The sequence below is a fragment of the Pongo abelii genome, chromosome 16, assembly GCF_028885655.2.
Source record: "Pongo abelii isolate AG06213 chromosome 16, NHGRI_mPonAbe1-v2.0_pri, whole genome shotgun sequence".
Taxonomy (NCBI): domain Eukaryota; kingdom Metazoa; phylum Chordata; class Mammalia; order Primates; family Hominidae; genus Pongo; species Pongo abelii.
Genome location: NC_072001.2, coordinates 38,114,994 through 38,137,131, shown reverse-complemented (window position 1 = coordinate 38,137,131; position 22,138 = coordinate 38,114,994). Strand labels below are relative to the sequence as shown.

General features: G+C 36.9%; 1 protein-coding gene and 1 pseudogene across 1 annotated transcript in view; both read left to right on the top strand.

The window, feature by feature from the left end:
* The window catches only part of DPH6 (diphthamine biosynthesis 6), a 450,913-nt gene that overhangs the window by 245,576 nt on the left and 183,199 nt on the right, over positions 1-22,138 (top strand). The window lies entirely within an intron of this gene.
* On the top strand, positions 13,333-19,354 carry LOC129050471 (splicing factor 45-like; annotated as a pseudogene).

Sequence of the window (22,138 nt, the reverse complement as noted above, 5' to 3'; positions counted from 1 at the left end):
CTCTCCAATGAATGATGCTGGGAAAATCAGATAACTATATGCAAAAGAAGGAAATACAGTTCTTTTTAATTTTAGCAAATAATTTCCATAAATGAGTCACCTGTGGATCTGGGTTTTTTCCCCTCCTGTCCTGTTTTGTGTCATGTCTGTTATTCCTTTCTTTATTAATGCTGAATATTGTATTTGTTAAACTATAGTGATTCTGGATAATGTTACTTCTCTCCATGAATCTGTTTGGCCAGCAGAGTGTTGGCAGATTATCTTGATTCTGGGACTCAATTACAGATTTTGTAATACTCAGCCTGCCTCTTGTTTATCTCTGCTTTTCCAGTATGCAGACACCTGGATTCCCAGTTGAGATCCTGGGGTTTTTAATCAGGATCCCTCTCCCTTGGAAGTTTCTAAAACCTAGTTTTTGTCTCCATAGGACAGTGAGACTGTGGAAAAACCTTGCTCAGTCCTTCACTGGCTTTCTGCCTACCTTATTATACTCTTCTGTAATTCAATAATTATACAAATCATTCAGCAAATAATTTCTTATTCTTCAGCTCATTTATCTTTTGGAAATGCATGCTTTATTGTTTGTACTAGATTTTATAAAATAATTGTATGCATCATAAAAATATGCTTTTAAAATATAGTAGCTTTCCTTATCTCAGCATTTAAAAAAAAGATGAAACTTCTTCATAGTCTGTTTTCCCTGGTACTCAAGTAAATTTTGTTTGTTTTTCCTGTTCTATATTTTTTTTCATTTTCTTAACCGGGCTTCAGACTCTGTATCATTAAAGTAGTTATTCGTGTTTGGATAGTCATAAGATTATAAAATTTAGCGTTGGAAGGAACCTAAGACATCATCTACTGTTGGCTAACCTCCCACACAGTGCAGAAATGTTTTCTGCAGCATCCTTGGCATATGCTCATCCGGTCTCAATTTGGATATCTTCAGCAAAGGAGCTCATCATTTCCTGAAACAATCCATTCTGTTGGACAACTCTATTTTAAAAATCCTTATGTTGAGCTAAAATATGCCTCTTTGTAACTTATACTCATTTAATCATTGTTTCAAGTTTTCCTTCTGGAGTAAGTCAAAACAAGAGAACATTTCAGATAACTGTACTTAAAGCAGATCTTAATGCCATTCCTGTCTCTCTCGCTCTCTGTGTGTATGTCTTTTTTTTTCTTTCTTGTCCCAAAGCATTGAACATAAATTTCTAAACTTGGATTAATAGTCATAAGGAGGGCATCTATTTGGTAATAATTTTTAAATTAGCTTTATTATAGACAAATTCCTCTGATATTTGAAGACAGAAATTTTTTTGTAATTATCTTAAATTATATTTTTGTATAGAAAAAATATTAAGAAGACTGCCATTTATTTTCAAAGATGATACTGTATAACCACTTGTGGGGATGTAGAGGAAAAAAAGCAGTCTTCAATTGCCAAGATGTGATTGAAATCTGAGGGGGTGCATTTTTGTTTTTAGTACTTGTAAATTGCCTTTAAAACCTGTTGTTTTTAAATTAATAATTACCATAATCATATGGCACCTAATGTTTATTGAGTACTACGTGTAATTCATGTATCTTATCTCTCCTTTTAGACTGAATTCACTGCTCAATAATAATTCTCCAATCTCTTTTAGAATAACTTATGATCTAGTTTTTTTGTTTTTGTTGTTGTTGTTGTTGTTGTTGTCGTTGTTTTTGAGACGGCGTTTCACTCTTGTTGCCTAGGCTGGAGTGCAGTGGTGTGATCTCGGCTCACTGCAACCTCCTCGTCCTGGGTTCAAGCGATTCTCCTGCCTCAGCCTCCCGAGTAGCTGGGATTACAGGCATGCGCCACCATGCCTGGATAATTTTTTTTTTTTTTTGTACTTTTAGTAGAGATAGGGTTTCTCTACAGGTGATCCACCAGCCTCAACCTCCCAAAGTGCTGGGATTAGAGGCGTGAGCCACCGCACCTGGCCAATTTATGATCTAAACAGAACAGTGAGCATTAAGGAAGGTACTATTAGTAATCAGAAGGTAGTATTAGTAATAGTCATTCTTTTAAAGCTGAACTTCAGGTTATTCTATCAGCTAGTACTATTACACAGAAATTTATATATACGTGACATATTGTTTTGAGTAGTTCTAAAAGGCATTCATATAAGGTTATTATGTCCTGTCCTGTTTATGATTTAAGCTTCCACCTACATCCTAACCCCTTCTTCACATTCATAATTGCAATGTAGTTTTGTAGGCAAAAATTGCTACTTTTTTTGTAACCTGCCAAAAGTGAAAAAAGATTCTCTTTTCTTGCCCCACTGTTCCTCAGGTAAAATGAGAGAAGCCATAGGGCATGCAAGGCTGGACTGCCTACCCTAGAACAGTCCCTTATTGGCCCTTTTTAAGATGTGCAAAAAGGTGGAGTTTGAAGAGTTAAAGCTGTTGTAATTATAACCCTTAAATTTCCAGAGCCTGGTTAGAGGACAGCATGGGGAACGCCTAGTGCTTCAATTATTTTGCAAAAATGCGATTTTTGTGAAATGAATCCCGCTGTCCCTAAAGAATATCCATTCTCATTCTACGTGGTATTCTCAATCTTGGCTACAAAATTAAGTGGTGCTGATGCATGAGTTTCATTCTGATTTAATTGGTCTGGAATGGGTTCTGGGTTTCCAAGTGATTCAAATGTTCACCTAAGTTTGAGTCACTGCTCTAAAACTACTATTACACAGTGGGGAAAAAAAAGTTCTTCTAGGCCCAAAAGTTGTGATTTCAAGAGCTGGCATAAGAAAAGTGCTACTGACAGCCAAAAAGTGCACACAGGAGGATCCCACTGATTATAGATATTCACATTTCAAGATCACATCACTCTGAAACATCTGATTAATTCTAAAGGTAACTTTCAGAAATGTGCCAGGCAGTTAAAAGTTGAAGGGATTTTATTTTTACCAAAAAATATGTCTTTTTAACCTCAACCTGTGAGGAATCACTTTTAAGATCTACTGTTCAGAAAATAAACAACTTAATGAATTAGTTCCATTTTGCAACATTTCATACTCTAGAAATTTCATCAAAGAAATGATTGGCAAACTTTGAGGAAAATTGGTTCATCTAACTTCCTTTTGTTAGTAGAGGAAAAAAACAGTATGAAATACTTGTTTCCCCCTATGCCTTTTCGCTCTTTAAAATGGGTTTAAGGCAGTTACTATGAATTCTGTCTCTAAGAAGGAAAGTTTCACACAACGAATTTTCATTAGGAGTGATAAGAGATAATTATCATAGAAACATGCTTCCTCTTTTTATGCTGTCTTTTCTAATTTACACATTGCCACAGTCAGTCATTCTACCCGTGCTAGCTCTAGGATGGGTTGAGGAAAATATTTTTTTCACTTGAATATTAAATATTCTTTTTCTTAATGACCTACTTCATCATGTCCTTTGCTCTGTTTTCTTTTCCTGATATCATTTTCTTTTCTGAGAAAATTATATCTAAATTTCTGAGAAAATTATATCTAAAAACAGTAACTGCCAAATTATGTTTGACCCATTGATTAGGCGTTTCTGATTCTAGCTGCTAGAATGGAATAAATCTTTTAGGAGCCAGCAGCTTAGCTCTCACACCAGACACTGGCCCAGAACACTGCCAGAAGGCTGCACCGCAATCAGACTTCAGTTGTGAGAGTTCTTAGTTTCCTCACGCTCCTCCCTCTGTGAAGTATATTTAGCTGAGCTTGTGCATATGACTTCAGTTCATAAAAAGTTTACAAGTGCAGCTGGAATGCTTAGCATTTGATTGTTACATAAATAAGCATTTGAGAACATATGTAAACTTGACAGTGTTAGTACCAGATGTTCCAGTAACACAATAATGTACTTTGAATGTCCGTTCTCACTCTCAGCTTGTTTATTTTGGCAGTACTTCTTTATCTGCTAACTTTCAGATAAGCATATATTTGCTCTCTCCATACTGTTGATCCTCTTATTGTTACATTCAAATTACATTTATTATATTTAGTATGTAGAAGCACAAATAACAGAAGCACTAAGACCTAAAATCATTTCTACATATGTCTCCTTAAAATACAAACTGTCTCAGCTCCTAAATGTTTATGGCATATAAAGAAGAAAGAATCTTCTCTGGGTATAGGTATAAACTCATTTCAGTAGGAATTGTCTTTCCAATTATGGGTTATGCAAGTACTTTTTTTCCCTTTTTGGCCACCAGGCACTTAAATTAAGAGATTTCTGTTACTGTAAAAATTCCCCTGCCTTCCTCAGGTCTTCCCCACCCCTCACCATACCTGACAATTGTTTTGTTTTGCTTGTTTTGGGAGGGTTACTTTATTTTATTTTTGGTTGGAAATAAAAATTGTATACATTTATGAGATACAATGTGATATTCTGCTACACATTTACATTGTGGAATGATTAAATCAAGCCAATTAACATATCCATCACCTCACATACTTTTTTGTGGTAAATCATAGAAGCTTTTGACATTCTAGAGGTTTTATTTATTTATTTATTTATTTATTTATGCAGTGGCAGGATCATAGCTGACTGCAGCCTCAACCTCCCGGGCTCAGGTGATTCTCCCACCTCACCCTCCTGAGTAGCAGGGACTACAGGCGCACGCCACCACATCCAGCTAATTTTTATATTTTTTGTAGAGATGAGGTTTCACCATGTTGCCCAGGCTGGTCTTGAACTCCTGGCCTCAAGCAATCCTCCCACCTCAGCCTCCCAAAGTGCTGGGATTACAGGTGTGAGCCACCATGCCTGACCAGAAGTTTTTATTTCCTCAGAGGTTCATTGTGCAGTTATTTCAGACATGCGGAAAAGTAGCATGAATAAGAATGATACTAGAATGTTCATATATCTATATATTTTGTACCATCATTCACCTGTTGCTGACATTTGCTCCATCTGCATTACTAGATAACTGTGCTCACTCATTCTCTTTTATCTCTCTGAATATATATGTATGTTTGTGTGTTTGTATATATGCATATATATACACACACATAAGATATGCATATATGTATATATGTACATGCACAACACATTTTTTCTGAACCTTTTGAAAAGTAGTAGCATGGTCCTTTACTCCTATATACTTCAATACCTAAAAATAAAATTTTCCTAAAAATAAAAATATTGTCTTATATACAAGTAAAGTTAAAACTGATGCATTTTTCTAATCCTTCATCTGTATTTCAATTTTGTTAGTTAACCCAACGATATCCTTTATACTGTTGTTTTTCCTCAGGAAAAACAGGGTCGGGACTGTTTTTAGGACTCAACCTAGGATCAGGTATTACATTTAGTCTCTTCAATCACCTTTAATCTGGAGCATTTCTATAAAGCTTTGTTTTGCTTTTATAGCATTCAAATTTTTGAAAACTGTAATTCCATCTTTAATAATAGAGAATTATTTGTTTTGGTTTTGCATGATGTTTCTTTGTGGGTAGATTGAGGTTACATGTTCTGTGCCCAATGCAGAGTGAGAGATGATGTGCTCTTCTCAGGGTGTCACATCAGGAGGCACACTATATCCATCTGCCCTCAACGCGGATGTTAATTTTGATGACCTAGACAGAGTAGTGCCCAGTTTCTCTACTGTGTGGTTATCAGTTTTTCTCTTGCCACTAATAAGAAATCTGTAGGAAAACAATTTAATGTAAATATACTAGATTACAGCTTTTTAAATGACTTGAACTAAACATATTTTTATGATTGTACTGTACACAGTCATACTATAAAAGCCCTAAAGTTGCCCAGACTTTTCTATCTACTTTTCTTTATCCCTGAAATTCTCTTTCCTCTCAGCCACCTCGCTCTGAAACTGCCTTTGTTCTTAAGGGCCACGTGACAACATCCACCCAGCCTTTTTGCTTCCTGAGTTTTCTCAGTCTGAGCCTGACTTCTGGAATCAGACTGAACATGTTGGGTGTGTTCTCTGCAGGGAGCTCTGCTGAGGTAATTACAGGTTCTGGAAACCATAGTGACCTGAACTTTACTGAGGGAGGCAACCTATTTGGAGATAACGTCCAAATATGGTCAAGAATGAAAGCAAAAGTTTGAAGCCAGAAAGTCAATTCTTAGCCTCAGAATGGGAGGTTATGTAAGGCCCCAAAAGGGCAATCAATCATGAAATTCAAAGCCAAAATCAACAGGTTGAGAGACGTGGTACAATTTGTGTTAAGGCAATAGGTTTAGAATTAATGCCCTGAGGTTGATAGAGGTCTGTCTTTATGTGAAAACAGCTCTGCAGCAAAGACACAAGCCTGATAGCCTAACAGAGCCTGACTCTGCCCTGCTTTGGCTTTGAATGGTAGAACACCATTACTCAATAAGGGGCATGACCTCAGAGAGGGTAGAGCAGGCTCCCAATAAGAGTAAGCATAGTAAGGATGCATGGTGCAGTTCTAGAAAGAAAAGAGCCAATTGAGTTCATCACTTGAATTATTTCCCTTGGTGGGAAATGTATTTTATTTCTATGCAATATTATAAAAAATACTTTAGAAACACACTGTATTATAAACTTCAAGCTCACCTCCAAAGATATAGGAGAACAAGAAAAACGTGCATGAAGTTAGTAAAAGTGATCTAATTAGCATTCTTATAGAATGAGCTGTAGATTTACTGGAGTCTTACTAAAGGGAAAAATACCAGAGCACCAGACTAGCACATCAATCATTTGAGATTGTCTGACAGTCTTGAAGAGGATATCCTGGCTGCAGAAAGCACACTGCTGTCTTAAGGCTAGGGGCCCAGGTCAGAACATAGGAAGAACAAAAGATGAGCAGTTTTGAAAGGAACCAGCTGGCTTAAGGTGATCCAAAGTGCACAGATGTTAAAACCTTAGTGTTCCAGCAATACAGTTACCCAAAACAAGAATAACAGAATAACCACTACAAAATTATAAGACTCGATTTAGCTTGTTGACCCTTGAGGTCTGAGTATTTATGTCATGCCAATTTTTTACTACTTTAATGTAATTTTCTTTTGTGTCTTCTGGTTGATGGCTATAAAAAAACAAAATTTCTTATAAAAGTTGAAAACTAAATTGTAACTGATCTTTATTAGAAATATGTATAGAATTCTGTCTGTGTGAGATCTTAAAGATCTTTCGTGCTTTTTAAATGATCTAAGCACAATAACCAATACTTTATAATTTCCTGTGTAATTATCTCAAACTTCCTCATACTTAATACAGGTGGTTTTATGGCAAGTCAAGAGATGATAGATCTCAAGTCATTTATGAACTTCCTAAAGTGTTAATTGAATGTAAAACAGAATAATCTAAAACTGAAAACTAAAGTGGTTTGAATCACAGGAATAATCAGGAACTAAAAACATACGAGATTTGAAAAATGTTAATTTTGTTGTTTCACAGTGTCTGTGAGTATGTGGTTAAAGTCATGAAAAATAGCTCAACATTCTTTGAGACCTTAGTCATTGTTTTCTATTTAATGATGTTGAACATTTTGTGAGTGTAAGGGGTGTTATTAATAATTATTTGGAGGCGAAACACACCCTAGAAAAGAGTTACTGTGTGCCCTTTAAAGATATTTAAAATGAAGTATCATCTATAGTAGAACCAACAGCATACTACCTAACTTGAGACAACAAGTTTACTTACTCAACAGACATTATCAAACACTTCAAACCTTTATGGATATCTCAGTACCGTCAATGAGTACATGAGTTGGTCATGTAAAAATTCCATGTTGTATTCACCATACCATAAAAGGAGATCTCCCTTGCTCTCATATGAAGATGTGAGAACAATAATATTAAAAGTGTCCCTCTGTGACTAGTTGTCTATATTTTCAATTCTAGGGCAGAACATCATAAAATAAGCAGAATTACAAATTTGATTATCAAACTCTGTAAGTATATCATGTTCGTTTGTTATTTGTATTCAGAGAATGTGAGGGTGAGACTATGTAATTTAGCTGCAGCTTGCTGGGTTGTTTTTTTTTTTTTAACCATCCAAATAGCTTCATAGAGATGAGCTTTAAAGAATGGCTTAAACATACTGTTTTTTTCTTTCTTCTCAGGTTAGTGTCACTTCAAAAATAAAAATAAAAATAGGCACTCTTACTGGAACATCAGGAGTAATGCTGGGTATAAACAGGATTAGAATATACTTAACTGTGGTAATCCTTCCCGACACACATAGAGATGAATTGATAACTGGATTTGGCATTTCAAATATTTTTTACCAAGGCAAAGGCTTTAGGGTGTTTTCTCGGAATTAGAGAGTTTAGAGATGAAAAAGGTGCCATTTATTATTTTCTCTTTCTGTCAGCTTAGGACTTCTCTTTGCAATCCTGTTTATAATACTGGGCCTGTCTGTTCTTAAATGTTTCACCTGTTGAAGGATGTTCCATCAAAGGATGTGCTAAAATCTTAGATTGTGTGTACCAGAGGTTTTGACTGAATAATATTCTGATAAAATCAAGTAAGGTAATGTATTGGAAAGGAACTTGGGCTTACAATCAGCAGTAGTGAGTTCTAGTCAGGAATCTGTAATATAATTTGTACATGATCTTGAGCAAATCACTTAGTGTCTCTCAATTTTCTGTTTCCTCATGTGAGATGTGAAAGGTTTTGGCTAGCCTATATTATTCAGTTTGTTAGATAATCAGATAAATATATCATTTAATCAAATTAACCACGTCAGTGTATCAGTTCAGCCAAAATATTTGTCATTTATATAAGAAAGACTATAAGAAATCAGAAAACTAGATTATTATTTTCTTGACAATAGTACTACTTTGCCAAGTAATGGCAACTTAAAAGATCTTTCTCTCAAACCTGGCAGTATTATACCATTTTTACTACAATATTATTTTCAGGAATATAATCACAGCATACCTATTACCAGGGCCTTAGAGTATAAATGAAAAAAAATGATTAGCTTTTGCAATCCTACTTTATCCTGGGACTCAATAAAGAAAATTAGTATCCTTCTTTAAAAAAAGGGGAAAAAAGATGACTATATTCCCATTCCTCCAAAATATAGAATATTCAAATGATGAGTAAATAGACACTAACCTCTCCTCCCTTTTTTTTTTTTAACTTCAGCGCTAACTGATCTGAATAATTTTCTCTTCACCAAAACTGGTAGAATATTTTACTTTATCATCAGGTTATTTTTTATTGCAAAGCTGTAACCTCACAGTATACTTATACTGAAAAATGCATAGGATTTGTAATCAGGAGATCTAGCTTCAAGAATCTGTTCTATTACCTCATATATATATAATTTGAGTAATTTCTTTAAAGGTTTAAGGAAACCTTTGAATCTTGGTTTCCTTATTACTAACAAGGCAGTAGCAGTAATATTTGTCATTGGAACATCTGTTGGTAAGAAATTAAATAATGAATGTGAATCATAAAGACGAGTATGCCTTCTTATTAGTGCTATTATAAAAATATTTTAAAATATTTTATATTTAATAAATTGTATTACTTTCATCTGACTATATATAGATAACATCACACCTTTATAGACAGTATTATTAAGTTCAAATACTAAAGATGGAAGGAAGGAAGAGGAATGGAACTAATATTTCTGGAGCACCCTGCCACAGCATCATGATGGAAAAGTCAGGGAGTGCTTTATTTTCTAACTCCAATGTAATGTACTTTCTAACTGCTGTGTAAAAGACAATGCACCACCACATTATCACCTGTGTAAGAGAAGGAAACTCAACCCTTTGGGGTTTTAAATTGTAGAACAAAGAAGAGTTGCCCCAATATGGAGAAACTCTAGTTTTTCTTGACCACTTCCTTTCTGCACCATTTCTCCAAATTTTATTTTTTAATACAGAAACCATTATAAGTATATAGCTTACAAATATAATCAATATGGTTCCACACAAATCTGCAAACTGATTTGTATATGAGAAGACTCTATTCAAGTTTGAAATCAGGTGGATATTTAGCTGAAATGCCATGAGAAAAAAAAAAGAAAAATCGTCTTCATTGTGAATTTGAGATAATTACTTTCAAAAATCACTGCAGCCCCAATCCAAGAAGGGGCCACAAGGTTTAATTGTGGGTGTGCTATTTACAGATTAATTAGGACATTTAACTTCATTTTTTATACCACAGAATTAATCTCATAAAAATTAGTGAACTCGAAGGAGTCAGTTGTCAACTCTGACAGGATCTCTTTGCCATAATCTATTAAAATGCTGCTTTTATCTTGTCTTGCCTGTGTCATATTTTATGGATTTTTTCATAAACACTGCCTATACTTCATAAATGTCTCAATTTTCTAGTCTATTAACATTACTTCAAAAGCAATTGATAAAAGAGTAGGGCATGCATGAAATAATACACCAATAATGTGAAGTGCTGGAGGCAAGAACAGTGGGTAGAATCTGCACAGCTTGTGAGCTGAAACAATGAAAGGATGTTTTATCTACTACAATAAAGAAACAAATGATCATTTTTGATAGTAGAAAAGAGATTGCTAGTAATTGGGCAGATGAAAAATGGGTTTTACAGAAAATACAGCATAGTTTGAAAATGATAACTGAAATGAGAAAATAAATGTCCCCAAGTATATATTTACATTGGTGGAAACCTTTTCCCTTTTGTTACCAAAGATTTGGTATTCAGTTTGATTTGTCTTAGTTTTAGATATGATGGTTTTATTCTATATATAAATATTTCCTTTGTATGCATATATTTTTACCAAACCTATATATGTATTTTATGTGTTGACTACAATAAATGTTGGAATTTGGTTTTTTAATCTTTTAAATTATTATTATTATTATTATTTTGAGATGGAGTCTCACTCTGCCGCCCAGGCTCGAGTGCAGTGGCACTATCTCAGCTCACTGCAACCTCCGCCTCCCAGGTTCAAGCAGTTATCCTGCCTCAGCCTCCCAAGTGGCTGGGATTACAGGCACATGCCACCACACCCAGCTAATTTTTTGTATTTTTGGTACAGATGGGGTTTTACCATGTTAGCCAGGCTGGTCTCAAACTCCTGACCTCAAGTGATTCACCCACCTTGGCCTCCCAAAGTGCTTGGATTACAGGCATGAGCCACCAGGCCCGGCCTAATTTTTTTATTCTAGTTTTTGAAGTTATTTTAATTTTTCTTTTAATGTATAGATGATATGTCTATAGCATCCTCTTTAGATTTCTTAAGCCCTAATATAAGACCGAATATAATGAAATAAGAATCTTAATTTGGATTTGTACCACAAATTTAATTGAATAAACTGACTTTTCAAAAACTTATTTGGTAATTATGTATTTAAATCAACTAAATGAAAAGCAAAGAGGAGAAGAGTCACTGAGCAAGATGCAGAATTCCTAATTTTTCTTTCATGTTATTCTTCGTATTTTACCACCTGACTTAGCTAAATAAAGCCAGATATTGTCTGAGCTTTCATTCTTAAGGCATCATGTTATAAACAGAGTGACCTTAGAGCTCAGTATGTCTGCACAGTCCTGGTGTTCTCCTGTAATTATCAATAGCTCCTTCTTTCACTTTCGTAAGTGTCCTGGCTTGGATGACAAAGTCATGGTTACCTATTAAAATATGTGATCAAATAAATATTGGAAGAAATGTTTGAGTAATACATACGGTTTTAAATTTCTCTAAACCTACATAGTACTATGTAAAATAATTAGTGTGATTTAGTGTTGAGAAAGGTCTTTGGTTCTTGATTCATGTAATTCCTTTTTTTAACTTGGAAATGAGACCATTTTCTTGTTGCTCAGATCAAGAAATAATCTCAGATAACTCAAGTGTGATCATTCAATTCTAATACTTGAAAAGAAGATGATTTTTCTCATGCTTTGATAGATGGTGATAGAATACATTGCTGAATTGTCTTAGTGGCACTCTATAAAACAGGTAATGTAGTGGAGTGAAGTACAGGACTCATCATCATGATGATGCCATGTGTGCCTGTAAGCTTACAGGGGTACAGAAGATCATGAACAAGGGGGATTCTTTAGTTCTCAAATGTTGCAAAGAATATTTGAAACTCCCTGTCCTTGGTACATAACTTACGGAAACAGTCAACAAAATTATGTGGGAAATATCCAGACTTACCATATGGGGTGAAAGATAATACCCAACATAATAGTTTATTAACTTGACTTAATTCCCTCTTCTCTCCCATTTGTCTTTTCCCACGTCAGGAAACAGCATAAATACTCACCCAGTTGCTCAAGCCAAAAACCTAGGCATTTTTCATGTTCTCTTTTGTCCATTACATCCATAAACAAATGCTGCCACTTTAGTCCCGGAACCATTCAGAATCTACCTGCTGCTTTTCACCTCCGTTCTTACAATCATAACCCGAGCTACCTTCATTTTTCACTACGGTTTTACAATTGCCATGTTACCTGGTCTGCCTGCTTCTACTCTGGCCGCCGCCTCCATGATTTATTCTCAATGTAGTACTCAAAATGATTTTTTAAGAATGTAAATCTGATTACACAATTCAATAGCTTCCGTTACATTTAAAACAAAACCCAAGCTTCTCACTGTGGCCTATGAGTACTACATGATCATACCCTTGTCTGCCCCATCTCCTACCATTTTTTCATTTTTCACTGTGCTCCATCTTCCATTTTTGTTCATTCAGCATGCCAAGCTTGTTCTCACTTGCTGTTGGCCATGCATGGGTGGCCTAAGACAAATGATTTTCTTCCCAAATATTTGTGAAATCCATTCACTTCTCACCACTTCTGTGCTCACAGTCCTAGTACAAGTTCCCATCGTCACTCACCCAAACTGCCCTAGCAACTTCCTCACTGGTCTCTGCGTGTTAAATCGGCTGTCCAGCCAGGGTGATATTTTGATAAGTGCATGTTTGATCGTGTTGAGCCCTAGAACTATATTCTAGGAGCTGAACATGCAGCCCTGGCCTGATAGAGTTTATGTTTTATTGGAGAAGCAGATACCAAGCACACACAAAAAAGAATAATTTCAGATTCTGCTCAATACTATGAAGAAAATAAGTGGAGACTCAGTGATAGAGAATAGTTGAGGCGAGATCCATTTTTAGATTAGAGAGTCAGGGAAGTCTTTCCCTAAGGTGTATCTATGTGAAGAGCTGGGGAGAGGCAGGAAGGAGTTAGGATTGGGGAAACACAGTGAGTGACAAAGAACATGTTAGAGATGGGGCGCGCTCTTCTGGCAGCCCGCGCTCCCTGACCCCGCGCCGCCGAGCGCCCCGCGGACTCAGCGGAGGGTGGCGCCGCCGTGAGCTCCTGCCTCCCCGGCTCCGCGCTGCCGCCACCGCGGCCCATGGGCAGAGTCGGCGGGCGGGCCGGCATTAAACTGAAGAAAAGATGTCCCTGTACGATCAGACGAAACCAGTGACTCAAAAACAGAAGGCTGGTCCAAAAACTTCAAACTTCTACAGTCTCGGCTTCAGGTGAAGAAGGCAGCTCTCACTCAGGCAGAGAGCCAAAGGACGAAACAAGGTACAGTTCTTGCCCCAGTCATTGACCTAAAACGAGGTGGCTCCTCAGATGACCGGGCAAATTGTGGACACACCACCGCATGTGCCAGCTGGGCTGAAGGATCCTGTTCCCAGTGGGTTTTCTGCAGGGGAAGTTCTGATTCCCTTAGCTGACGAATATGATCCTATGTTTCCTAACGATTATGAGAAAGTAGTGAAACGCCAGAGAGGAACGACAAAAACAGCGGGAGCTGGAAAGACAAAAGGAAATAGAAGAAAGAGAAAAAAGGCATAAATACAGACATGATGCACGTGAGTTTTCAAGTAGATCAGATCCGGATTCTGATGAAGATGAAGATTAGGAGCGAGAGAAGAGGAAAACAAGTATGGGTGGAACTGCCATTGCCCCACCCACTTCTCTGGCAGTAAAAGACAGTTACCCCGAGATTTTCCTTATGAAGAGGACTCAAGACCTCGATCACAGTCTTCCAAAACTGCCATTCCTCCCCCAGTTTACGAGGAACAAGACAGACCGAGATCTCCAACCCGGCCCAGCGTAACTCCTTCCTCACTAACTTTGGGGGCACGGTGGCGCACAAGATCATACAGAAGTACGGCTTCCGGGAGGGCCAGGGTCTGGGGAAGCACGAGCAGGAGCTGAGCACCGCCTTGTCGGTGGAGAAGACCAGCAAGCTCGGTGGCAAGATCATCGTGGGTGACGCCACGGAGAAAGATGCATCCAAGAAGTCAGATTCAAATCCACTGACTGAAATACTTAAGTGTCCTACTAAAGTGGTCCTACTAAGAAACATGGTTGGTGTGGGAGAGGTGGATGAAGACTTGGAAGTTAAAACCAAGGAAGAATGTGAAAAATATCTCAAAGTTGGGGAAAGTGTGTTGTTTGAAATTCTGGTGCCCCTGATGATGAAGCAGTACGGATGTTTTTAGAATTTGAGAGAGTTAAATCAGCAATTCAAGCGGTTATTGACTCGAATGGGAGGTATTTTGGTGGACGGGTGGCAAATGCATGTTTCTACAATTTGGAAAAATTCAGGGTCTTGAATTTGGCAGAACAAGTTTGATTTTAAGAACTAGAGCACAAGTCATCTCCGGTGATCCTTAAATGAACTGCAGGCTGAGAAAAGAAGGAAAAAGGTCACAGCCTCCATGACTGTTGCATACTGAGACTCTTGGAGGGACTTCTAAGATATATGTTGATTGATCCCTTTTTTATTTTGTGGTTTTTTAATATAGTATAAAAATCCATTTAAAAAACAAACAGAAAATGTTAGAGATAAGATTGGAGAGATGGGAGGCAGTAATAAGAGATAAAGAGCAGTGGATTTGGCAGATAATCTGGAGGTAGAACTAACAGAGGTTGCTGATGATTGGTGATAGAAAGGTAAAAATTAAGGATGAAACCTAGGTTTTTGCCTTGGCCACCAAATAAATGGTAGTCTTATAAATTGAGATGGAGAAGAGTATGGAAGGAGGGGGTTTGTTAGTGGAGAGAAATCAAGTTTTTTTGACAGGGGTGGCTGGAGCAGGTTAAATTGACTGTATCTAGTAGACCACTAAGTGGCTGTATCAAGCAGGTAGATGATTGTGAATCTAGAACTCAAGGTCAGGGCTATAGATATAAAATAGAAAAATCACAGCATATAGATAGAGATTAAAGTCTAGGAACTGAATAAAGTTACCTATAGAGAAAAGACAGAGAAGTGAAGAAGAGAGAGGTCAAGTCCTATAGCACTTTTAATGAGATCAGGCAATCTCCTTACCAAAAAAAATGTGGTCTCTCAGAAGAAGAAATGAGAGACTGGGGGAAAAAAATAAAGAATTAGGTCAAGGGACAAATGCTGCTCTGAATACAATAAGAAAAGGACAGGAACTGGCCTCAGGATTTGTCAAAATGAAAATTGTTGAGAACTTAGACAAGACCAGATTCAACAGATTGGTGGAGATAAAAACCTAATAGATTTAAAAAAAAAAAAAAAACTGAGGGAGGGAAAAGAGTGGATATAAATTTCACTTTCAAGGAGCTTTGCTATAAAGGGGAAGTTGACAGAAAGTTGAGGACAAGGGGCTAAAAAATATTGGTTTCAAGTTTGGAGTCATTATAGCATTTTTTTATGTCAATGGGTATAATTCATGAAAAAGGATAAAACTGAAGACACAGGACAGTGAAATCATAATTCCAGAATCTAAATCTTTGTGTTGGCAGGATGGGTTGGAACTTGAAGCGGAGTCATTAGTCCTAGATAGGGGCAGGGATAATTCTATTGTGATCCTAGGGAAGGTGCAGCATATGGGCTCATCAGGCTGTAGACTTGGTATTGGGAAGGTGAAATAAGAAGCCAGGCCATCAGGTTAGAGAATATGAGATAAAAAATGGTTGTCAGGAGAAAAAGAAAGTTAAAATACTAGGAAAATATAGTAAGATTGGGCAGCATTAAATGCCTGCTTGAAATTTATCATCATAAATGTGAAATCTGTCTCCAGATATGTGTTTTTCTCTAGCAACATTCAGGAACTTGAATAGTGGCACAAAGTAGCTGGAGAGTTGGCTGTACCTTTGGGGATTTTGACAAGAAAATACAATAGAGTAGCAAGGAGCAAAGGAATTATGTGTATGATTAAAGTGATAGAGCTTGGAATCTGAGCCAGATAAAGAAGGACATGAGCATATTGGGAGTGAGAGTGGTATGGTAAAAAGTGGTAGGGTCAATAAATTGGAGGTCTGAAAGAGATATAAAAATTTTAGAGGAAGGGAGCTAGAATAAGTAGGCTTTAAAATTAGAAGATGGTAGTTAGCAAATCTGCACTTAAAAATCAAAATTTTAGAAGTAATGTGGTTATTGGTGATGACAAGGCCAACCAGTGTTCCGAAAACTTTTTAAAATGGACATACTAAGGCTGGGCACGGTGGCTCACACCTATAATCCCAGCATTTTGGGAGGCCAAAGCGGGTGGATCACGAGGTCAGGGGATCGAGACCATCCTGGCTAACACGGTGAAACCCCATCTCTACTAAAAATACAAAAAATTAGCCGGACATGGTGGCAGGTACCTGTAGTCCCACCTACTTGGGAGGCTGAGGCAGGAGAATGGTGTGAACCCGGGAGGCGGAGTTTGCAGTAAGCGGAGATCGCGCCACTGCACTCCAGCCTGCCTGGGTGACAGAGCGAGACTCCGTCTCAAAAATAAAATAAAATAAAATAGACATAGTAAGTAATATGATGTTCAAGGCAACTCAATATGCACAATACATACATAATATCTAATTGAAAAAATTATGAAGCAATATTTACCTGACTTCATTCAATAAACTCCTATATTTTAAAATCTATTCTATGTTACTTAAAAGGAAAAAAACGGGTTTTAACTCATTAAATTGATTTTTATGATTACTAATGGATCAGATTTTGCATTCTGAAAACAGCTCTGGTAACCATGGGAATGAGTGATTGGTGTGGAGTGGAGGAAAGGATTGTTGGTATTGTAGAATTCAGACACCTGAGAGTCCACAGTGTCAGATGGATTATCTACCTAGATGTGGAAGCCATCACAGATGATGACAGGAGTAATGGCATGGAGGAAGACAATGAAAGTGGTGGTGTAGTCTGGTAGTGGTTTGTGCTTCTAAGAGACTGGAGATTTTAAAGAGCTAGAGAAGACACATTACCTCCAGGTCCTAGAATGTGGGTGGGAAAGATAAAGCAACTTTCATTTTGAAGTACTCAGGAAAAGATGCAGACTTAGAGTCCTGTCTTCACTGTGAGCAAAAAGGTGAAGAAAAAGTCAACAGAAATAACTGTGGACTTGGGGGGATTTTGTTACTGAGAGATTCTGATTTCCATAGGGTCCAGGGAAAGGCTTTGGGAGGTCAAAGATGGGTAGCAGATGGGTTTAATGAAAATGACTTGGGAGGCTTGGACTGAAATTAAATGTGGGCCTGGTTAGTTTTGATGGTAACACAATGAAAAGTGGGTAGTGGCCCATATTAGCCTTCTTCACAGGCTTGTTTTCTTAGCTAGTTCATAGAGGTGAGATCGTGGTGTGTTAGTTAAGGAAGAGCAGCCTCCCTGGGAGCAAGGTAGTTCCAGCAACTGCCCTTCAACTCTGAATAGCTGACATGGCACTAGGAGGGAGGATTGGGACTGTGAGGAAAGGCAATGTCACTGAGCCCCGTGAACTCACCATGCAACAGGACCTTTGCACATATCTTATCCTGTTCCTGACTAACTAGCTGTTTGCCTTCTCTTTGATTTCTGTACAAGTCTCATAGCTTTAGGAAAACCTTCCCTCACTCCAGTGGCCTCCCTGATCCAGTTCTTATAGCTGTTTGCACCTCATCTTTATCTCATATGTCACAGCTGCAGTTTTATGTCTATCTGTGGGATTGTTTTATTAAGTTTGACTCCTTTGCTAGACTAGGCTCTGTGTAAAAGGGACTATACCTGTTTTGGTTCACTGTTGTATCTCAAGCACAGTATATAGTGTGCAATAGGTGCACAAAAAGATAAATTTAATGAATTAATACAATCAGAGTTAGCAGACATTGAAGACAAAAAAAACAGCAAAGGAGACTAAAGAGAACCAACAGGAGGTACTGTTGAAGTTGAAGTTGCAAGGAGGGTTTCTTGTTGCAACTAGTAGGGTCTACAGCTCAATCCTCATGGACATGACCCAACTGATCTTGAAAGGACAATACTACAAACCTACTGTCTGAAAGCAAAGAACTATTTAAAGACTATATTAATAGCAACAGTAATTGCCAGAGGGATATGAGATGGAAATTTAGGGGAACAACAAGTCTAAGGCAGCTTCAAAGGCAACTCCCTCAAGAATCTAGTCCTAACTAAGGAAAAAATTTTTATAGTTCTTCAAGGACTGAGGGAGTAGGATAGATCAGGAAACAAGAGGTGCATTTGGGTTGGGGATGGAGTAGGAGGAAAGGGGGATATGAGTGGCATTACAGCATTTTCGAAGCAGGGAAACGACTGGCTATATACGGAGTCAATTCAGGAACTAGGGCACTTTGAGGAGTGTGGCCGTGCCAAAGCCAGTTCACTGAGAAAGGGCTGAGTTAGTCAGAGTTGGAGCAAACAACTGGACTGGCTGAGATGTGAAGCTCTCTCCCTACTGAGTAGGACTTAGAGCCTAGAGGTTGCTTTGCCAATGGTTTTATGGTAACTGTGCCCCTTATGCTAACAAGTGTCACCCAAGATAAATAAGACAATGATGCAGAATTAGCTAATCTTGGACAAAAGTCCTAACAAAGTTGAAGAATCACCACTAGGGAAGATTTCATTCTGTTTCCAATTTAATTCTGCACCAGTCAGGGACACCATTATATTCCTTTCACATCCACCACCTCTGTGTGTTTACAGTGCATCCTCTTCCTTTGTCTTATTAAGACCTGCATTTCAGAAGCGATTTTTCCCCCTTGCTAGATCATCATTCAATAGCAGAATAGGACACCCCTGAGCAATCACTGAGTTTCATCTTTCTGTCACAAAGGAATTCAATGACTCACCTCTTGCAACTACACTAACTCTTTCAGGCCAAGAGGGCACTGGTCAGCGTTTTGGAGGAAGTAATTTACTAAATGGTGCCCTTGTGGCCAGAAAGACTCAACACACATAAAAGGAGAAACCACAGACTCCATTTCTCCTGCTCAGAGTGTTGGAAACAATTAGGATTAATTATGTGTTTTTGTGTGGAAGCGATGATATGAATTTCAATGGCATACAGGAAAAGGAGATAAGCCTTTTTTTTTAAAGAAAATAGTTCCGGTTTAGGTCCATTATAGCTGCACAATGTCATTATGAGATATGAGAAAGAGATAACTAAATTATTCATATTATAATTTTATTTGTGCTCTATTCTTTATTTTTTCTGGAAAATGTCCCTATTTGTTATTAAAACTAGCATGTTTTATAAAGAGATTTATGTTAATTACACAGAAAGCTGCCTTAGTCAGAATAGCAAATTCTATAATGAATTTCAGAGTTTTTAAAATGTGTGATCTCTATGCTATAGAATATTTCTTGCTAATGGTTCATGCCATCTATATATCTAGTGATCTTTGAACCTTATGTTCATTATTATGGTTATAGCTGTACCCAAATGGCAGCATATTATTAAAATATGAGACAATGATTGAAGAAACTAGATATAATTATGCTAGTAAAGGAAAACAAACCTTCTAGGAGTAAGTTTTTAGAAGGCAAAATAATACCTTTAAAATGTTATACTCAAAGTAAACATATTATGACAGATGAGAAATGCCAGATTTTCAGGCAAAGGGTGAGAAACTGAACTGAGTTTCAAAAGCCATCTCAAAAAAGTTGTTCACTTTAAAAAAAAGTACATTTTCTAAAAATTAGCAAGTTTCCCAGCATTTCTTTTTTAAAAATATGCATTTTCTGTTATTCAAATGAATAAATATAAAATTATTTTCATTTTGGCGCTTTCTAAAATCCTGATCCTACCAATGGGTAAAATCATCACTAACTTTGCAGTATTGACTTTTAGCTCTGTAGGCTTACTTCTGTGTCATGAAGACCAGCAGCCTGAAAAAAATAATGAAGACTTATCCCAGTTACCAGTTGAACAAATTCTGTTATCATATTAGTCCTGAACATTTAGCAGGGAAAATAATATCAAATATTCTCATATCAAGGTACGGAAGTATCAGTCTCATGGCAGACCCAGACTTGGAGGGCTAATGTTAAGCTAGATATCTTGCAGAATAACCAAGAGTAAATCATTGATCTACTGAACCTCTCTTTAGAATGAGATATATTTATTATTGGTTAGGACCAGGTAGACAATTTACATTTGTGGTATGTGGTTAATGTAATAATAAGTTAATAACACTATCAGGTGTCTGGAGCGTGTTTACTTTAGGTACAACTATAAAGAATACATTTTTAGCATGGTAATTTTTTCCCAAATTCTTTTTATCAAAAAAAATGATTTATGAGAACGCCTTTTGAGATTACATGAACATTTAGATATTTGTATTGATAATTTTTTTACACTACTTCTCCTTTTAGGGCTCAGTTTTGAAAGCTCTCCTGAGAAAGGAGGAAAAAGCATTTATATGAGGAAGCAAGAAGACTGGAAATGAATTAACTATTACAGGAGTAGAGTGTCAGTGACTAAGGTCAGAAAAAAACTAAGTGAGCAAAGAGAACTGAACAAAATAGCAAAAGGAGAGAACAGTGGTGTATGAAATAGGAAATAAAGTGAGGACTATCTCAGAAGAGAAGAAAAATAAGACCCAGAAAAAATATATATCTCTCTCAAGAAGGTAACTACCTGATAATATAATTTCCATTAATCTCTATCCACATACCCTTCTTCATATCTGTCTAGTCATTCATAGACAGACAAAGCTGAGCTCTCACCTTAAGCCTAAGATATCACATCATCTTTTGTAGCTGAGATGCTGGAAGTAAATCCTGGAAAATTGGGAGGAGGTGAGAACATTAAGAGATTATAAGAAAATTTAAGCCATTTTTCTTCTGACTTAATTTTCATCTTCATAAGAATATCTTATCCAAATGAGCATAAAATATGAAAGGAGAGCCAAAAATTAACAAATAACAGGCCTCCATAAAGACAAGAGTGTGATGCTGTGGAGTTTTGTCATAACATAAAAATCTGTAGAAGGTTAGGATGTTTGTCACTTTTGGTTTATGTGATGCTTATTTTTTGTCAGCATGTATAATCCCAAGTAATTTACTATAATAGATTTTAGAAGGTAAAATAAGTAATTTAACCTATCCCATTCTCATGTAGTTTCTAAGGATTCCCAACATAAGTCAAATGTGTCTAAAAGAAACAATGTCCACCATGTAAGTTACTCAGAGACAATAAAGGAAGTTGCTTACCTAGGCTCCAAAACCATTAGCCATCCCTTGTTGTAATTTACCTGGATTAGTAACCAATGTTTAATATAATTTTCCTACTTATTGTTGATTTTCAGCTTGTAGGCATGTAGGTTTTTATTTTAAATCACTATCAAATTGTGAAACTTAACAAAAAATGGCAGTGGGTGATTTTTCTGTAATGCTCCTGCATTCACTTCTTTGAGTGTTAGGTTAATTTTTGGCTAATGGTTTTGGAGCCTAGGTAAGCAACTTCACTTATTGTCTGTAAGTTACATGGTGGATATTGTTTCTTTTAGACGTATTTTACTTGTGTTGGAAATTGTTAATATTAACTACACGAGAATGTGATAGGTTTAATTAATTATTTCACCTTCTAAAATATATTCTAATTAGTTACTTGGGATTATATGTGCTGCCAAAAAAAAAATCACACAAACCAAAAGTGATAAACATCCTAACCTTCTAGCAACAAACAACTATGGCATGCACAAAGGGCGGATGCTTTAAGTGGCAGAAAGGGGGACGGAAATGGGTAATTATTTGTAGCAATGCTTTTACTGTTGTTCGAAATGAGACAGACTAACAGTGGCAGCAGTCATTTTGCTGAATCAAAGTCCATGTTAGTCACATTATACACTGCCACAAAAGGTTGTTAAGGCTGGTATTAGCATGTACCACTGAGGACATTGGAAGGACTCGATCTGTCACACTAAATCGCCTTCTTGCCCTCAACCATTGAAGTCTCCAGCTCCTCTGACATGTTCTTTCATTAATGGCCTGGCCTTGACA